Source organism: Pteropus alecto, unplaced genomic scaffold, assembly GCF_000325575.1.
Source record: "Pteropus alecto unplaced genomic scaffold, ASM32557v1 scaffold86, whole genome shotgun sequence".
Classification (NCBI taxonomy): Eukaryota; Metazoa; Chordata; class Mammalia; order Chiroptera; family Pteropodidae; genus Pteropus; species Pteropus alecto.
The window spans coordinates 4896214-4902436 of record NW_006442109.1 but is presented as its reverse complement, the minus strand read 5'-3'; positions in this window follow the sequence as shown (position 1 = coordinate 4902436).

Genomic DNA, 6223 nt, shown 5'->3' with positions numbered 1-6223 from the left:
CTCCTTCCTACTCCAAGACCCAGAGCCGGAGGGGTCTGTGTCTTCTTGCAGGGTCCCGTCCCACCGCGCGCCCCCCTGATCAGTCCTTCCGTATCCCACCGCACGAATACGTGTCCCCAGTGTCCCTGGTCGTCTTAAAACCGAAAGAGATGTTAGTGATCATCTAGACCAGGGCTGCATATGTAATGTAGATTTTCCAGTAGGCACATCAAAAGAACAATATGGAACAGGTGAAATTAATTTTAATGTTATATTTTATTTAACCCAATATGCAAAATATTTCAAAATAGAATCCATATTTTACATTTTTATTTTTATCTTTGAAAGCCGTTGTGTATTTTATACGAACTAGCCACATTCATAATCAAATGTGGCTTTGTATGGGACAGCGAAGGTGGAGACTTTCCTCTCACTGTACAAGAGGAAACAGGCCAGAGGGGTGAGATGGTGTGAGCCAGGACTGGGAGCTGGGTCGTGATAGAGACAGGTCCTCTGATTCCCAGCCGTGGGGCTAGTCTATCAGTTTGTTGTTGTTTTCAAGGAGAAGATTGTAAATTGAAACTGGAAAGCTTTCTAACATCTTATACAGTAAAAGTCTAAATATTTCAAATTATCTTTTTTTCTTGATAAACCTTTAAAAAAAAAGACATCATTTAATGAAGTAGCTTAAAATATGGTATAACCAAAATAGGTATCACTTCTATTTTCTAGCTGAGAAAAATAAGCATAGAAAGTTTATATACATTATTCAATGACGTGATATAGTAGAGGTGAGACTCAAACTTAGGTATTTCTTACTTCAAAGCCCATAGTCTTAGCTCTGTCCATCACTGCCAAGCATACTGAATGTAATGAAAAAAAAAAAAAGTCACCAACCATCTGAGATCCTGGAGGGATTGGGAAACTCTGATTTTAATATCTACAACATGCCACATGTAGGTATCAATACATATGTTAATAATAGATAATATATTAATATAAACTTCTTCTACCCAGAAAATTCTTTTTCATTATATATGTACATACATCCTACTTATCCTTCTAGGCCAGACCCAGCTTATTCACTTCCTCTTCTATGAGGTCTTCCTGGTTACCTCTTCACCTAGTTCCAGTCTCTAAATGAATTTCAATACAATAAATTTACTCTATGCCAAGCTGAGCCTGATGTTAGACATATAAAGATGTATAAGGCCCAGTTGCTGCACATGCAGGGACACCCTATGAAATTTAGCATTCAATCTTTTGATATTTTTTACTTCGTGTTTCTACCACTGAATTGTAATCTCTTTAAACTGTTTAAGCAGGGATTGTGCCTGTTGACACCCAAAGATCTTAACAAGAAGCATCTCAGCACATGTTTGTAAAATGAAAATATGTTTTATGTGGCCACAGTATTAATATTTAAAGATTAGGCCATCAAAATGAGAGACACAATATGAAAAGGGAAATGGAATAAAGCCTAAAACTGCAGAAGAACAACCTGGATATGAATCAGCTCTGTGTTTCACCCTGACGCAAGAACCTGTGGTTTGGAAGAGTTTAAAAGTGTCAATGTTCCTAGGATGAAAAATCAGAAATAATAGACAACCTCTTTTTTATTATTATTTTTTTTATTTTATTGTCTCTTTTCAGCTTTACTGGAGTATAATTGACAAATAAAATTGTAAGTTATTTAAAGTGTACATCGTGGTGATTCGATATATATACACATTGTGAAAGGATTCCCTCCATCAAATTAGTTAACACATCTATCATCTCACATATTTACCCTTTTCCCTCATTTGGTGAGAACATTTAGATTCAACTCTCAGCAAATTTCAGCATATAAGGTTATCGACTATAGTCACACATTATACATTAGATCTTCATACCTTATTCATCTTATAATTGAAAGTTTGTACCCTTTTACCAACCACTCCCTCTTTCCTCCATCCGCTAGGCCCTGGAAACCACTTTCCTACTCTCTGTTTCCATGAGTTCCACTTTTTTAAAAAAAAAAAATCATTATTCCACATATAAGTGATACCATGCAGTGTTTATCTTTTTCCGTCTGGCTTATTTCACATAACATAATGCCCTCAAGGCATATCCATTGTAGCAAATGGCAAGATTTCCTTCTTATGGCTGAATAATAGTCTATTGTATATGTATACCTCAGCTTCTTTATCCATTTATCCATTGCCAGACACTTAGGTTGTTCCCACACTTTTGTGATTGTGAATAATGCTACAATAAATATGAGATTAGAGCTATCTCTTTGGGATAATGCTTTTGTTTTCTTTCGATATATTCCCACAAGTGATATTGCTGGATCTTACTTATTTTCTTGACAATTATGTTTTTTCCTTTCAGATTTGTAAAAGATTTTAGAATGTATAAAATGCAGTTTATACATGTGGTGTAACTCTCACTGACATTTCTCTGAGAATCCTTCAAGTCGGACTTTTGTGTGAGTTTACTTCTTCAACTGTGTCTGCTCTAGCAACCATTTCACCTTTGTTAGAGCCCATGAAATAACTGATTAGTCATTCAGTAACTATTTAAGTAGCACTCACAGGATATATAGTTCAATCTTTTATCTCTTCAAGTCCAGCCTCCCATCTATTATAACTTTGCTAAACAACATTAAATTTTTTAGAGATGAATAAGGTAACAACTTTGTTATTCTACCACTAGTCATTATAACAATAATATGACTTAGGTTTAATGAATACAGCATTTCTTGATGGAATTCTGATTACTGTGCAAATAACAGCTATTGTTTGTTTTTTTTTTTAACGACCAAAGCCGGAAACAAGTTGAGCCTAGTTTCTCAAAAGGACATAAAGATTTCCGTGAGAAGCTTTCCAGTTCCTAAACGTTTTCTGGCACTGAATAGACTAGATGGAAATAATAATTTAAAGAAACAAGGTTGGGTCAAGGAAAAGAAATATTATGATACACAAAAGAGGAAGAAAGACTAAGTAAAAACCTGAAAATTTGGTGCTGATATTTGGTTAGATCTACTTATTTAATTAGTAGTTACTGAATACAAATGCGCACATGGTACATTGTTAGACTTTTCTCTCAAGAAGCTTGAGATCATCTGAGATGGGGAGACATGCCACCTAAGCTCTATCTTCACTTTCTTTATTTACTTCATATTCCTGAAAGAGCAAGAGACAGATAGGAACTGACTTCACTTTGTAACTTCCTATTCATACCTTGACTCACCATGCAATCTAGTTTCCAGATCCACCCTCCTGAAATTTCTCTTTATCTGACTTCCAAGTTCATTTTTCCAGGTGGCTCCCTTGAGCTTCAAAACCCAACTGCCTATTGGACACATCTGTCTGATTTTCTCAGAAATGTTTGATTACACTACCATTTATATCTTGACACCTACAGCAGGAAACCATCTTCAATTCTTCTCTCTCTTTTACCTCCCACTACCTATTGATAAACCAAGTCCTGCCAGTTCTGCTTTCTATTTATTCCCTCCTTTCCAACTTTATGACCAAGGACTAAGTTTCAGCCCTTGTCGTCACTCACCTCATTTATTGCCACACTACCTTCACTGACCACTCAGCCTCTAAGCTCATACCCCTCAGAAAACAGCCTCCACGCTGGCCCAGTTTCTCAAAAATGTAAATCTGACCATGTCACACCTCTTTTTAAACATCTTCAATGTTCCCAGTTGTCCGAGGAATCAAGTTCAAGATTCTCGGCATGACATTCAAAGTCCCCATGATCTGGCCCCACCTACTTCTTCAGCTTTATCTCCAACACCTCTCTGCCTTTTAGGCAGTGAATTGTTAAGAATTTCCTAAATAGACCTTGTTTCCAGCCTCCAGGTCTTTGCTTACTCTGTTTCCTCTCCTGAAATGTTTTTTTCCCTGTCCCACGCTCATCACCCACACTTCAATGGCTATCTCTCTAATCTCCCCCATCCTGTGTGGTTGAATTAGATTCCTTCTCTTTGGTTCCATAAGGTCATACAATTTGTGCTTACTACATGGAATGAAATATATGTTTATGTATAGTTTTTTCCCCGTAGAGAAATTTGCCTTGGTAGTCTCAGGTTCTCCAGCATTTAGCTTTGTGTATGTGCTTTGCAAGATGACTCCTGAGTGAATTAATGAATGTACAAATAAATTAACTAACAAACTTGAAAAGACAATAATGGCATGAGATGTCACGGGGCAATGCGTGATTATGATTCAAACAAATGCTATAAGCCTAATAGCGAAGGGATGATTTTGGGCAGAAGTAATTATGGATGGAAAAGAGGACACAATAGAATTGGAATTAACAAGAGAAGATTCTCAAAAGTATGGATGTGAGAAAACTAATGATGAAGTAGGGGCTCAACTACCAGTCGATTCATTAGAAAAAAAATAAAGTTATCTAAAATTCATTTAGAAAATATTTTGAGATCAGGATTATCTAGTCAAGAAACAAGAGTGGCTACAACCCAGGGACTCTACTTAGAACAATTCCAGGGAGAGGAGAAAGGGAAAAGAGAGAGTTGCAAAATGAAAAAAGGTAGATTAAGTCTTTTAACATCCATGCTGAATGTTAAAATTCCTCCTTGCCTCCAGTAGACCACTTGTAAGGCTCAGCTCCAAAACAGCAGACCTTATACACACCTGCTCTCCACTTACCCCTACCACATCTGATCTCTAGCATTCTAAAAGGAGGTGAAAAACTCTTCCAGGAATAAATAATGGTATCAAAAATGATAAAAAAGCTGTTTCCTCCCACTCACACAGTCAGAATTCTAATGTCTTTTTATTTTACTGACTCTAGACCAGAAAACCATGGCTTGCCAGATTGTTAGAGAAAGCTTCCAAAGTGAAATAGAGAGACCAAAACAAATAGGAAAAAAAAAAGTACTTTGAGGAAACAAAAAGGGAAAAAAAGAAGACAAACAAAAATCGGTAATCAATATTGTCAAAGACATAACAGCAGGATTTTATAAAAAGGAACAGAGTACAAGAAAGAGTTCTTAGAAACTAAATATATGATAGCGAAAATATAAAGTTTCAACAGAAATATTCAAAGAGACACTGAGGAAATTTCCTGGATAGTGGAATAAAAAGACAGAGGTAGATATAGATGAGAAGAAATGAAAAAAAAAAAAAGAAGAAGATTAGTTCAAGGAGAACAGAGTTTGGCTAATAAGAGTACCACTAAGAAAGAGTGGAGAACAGAGGAGATGATAATCTTAGAAGTTATTTACGAAAAGAGCCAAAATCTAAATTGATAGGGCACACTGACTGCCCAGTTCTATGAATGGAAAAAGCCCCTAACAGATAAAACTTTCAGAAAGAAAACCAAAAAACCTGGTCCCTACAAAGAACTGAGAATCAGAAAGGCAACTACAGAAACATCGGAAGCTACAGGACAATGGAGCAAGACCTTTAAAATTCTGAGAGAATTCTATAGATAGCTAAACTATTATTTAATTTGAGAGTAGAATTAAGGTACTGTTATATATGAAGAATAATGTACATTTTTACATCTTTCTCAGAACATTACTGAGAGGATATGATCCAAACAAACAAAGAAGTAAACAAAAATGAGGAGACCTGGGTGTCAGAAAAGATAGCACACACACGAGAGAGAAATTTAAAAAGTTCTAGAAGAGAGATATGCAACAGCCCTAGAAAGCCCAGATTAGAGCAAGAAGATGGAGGTCTCCAAAAAGAGGGACTCTGGATAAAACACAGGACTGGAGGGATACCTGATGTGACTGACTTTTTGAAAAACATTATTCGGACAGAGTTTACAATTTATATTGAAGTTGGAAAAAAAAAAGCGATTACAAATAAACTAAGCACACTTAAAAAATGAGGCAGCTTTTTAAATTCCAGGAAGTTTAAAACAGTTTTACATTAAAGCAAATATAACTATAGTATATTGTTTGACTCACATAGCCCCACAGTTAGACAAATATTGGATAGTGATTTAACCAAAACTTTTATGTATTGTATGTATGAAGGATGATGGTAGGGAAAGTGGGGATCTGGAGAGGTATGAGTGCTAAATCTTTAACTTTCTTGTGAAGATGTCAAAAGATAAATCTTAATTGATCTATCAAGAAACAGCAGCATAAGCATATTACTGAGAAATATGGAAGTAAATATAGAAGAAACATATTAAAGAATAGGGGAATAGGCCTAAGGGGTAGAATAGGGTGGGGCAGTAGATGCCTCTTTTTTTAATCTAAGCCTTGTAGTAC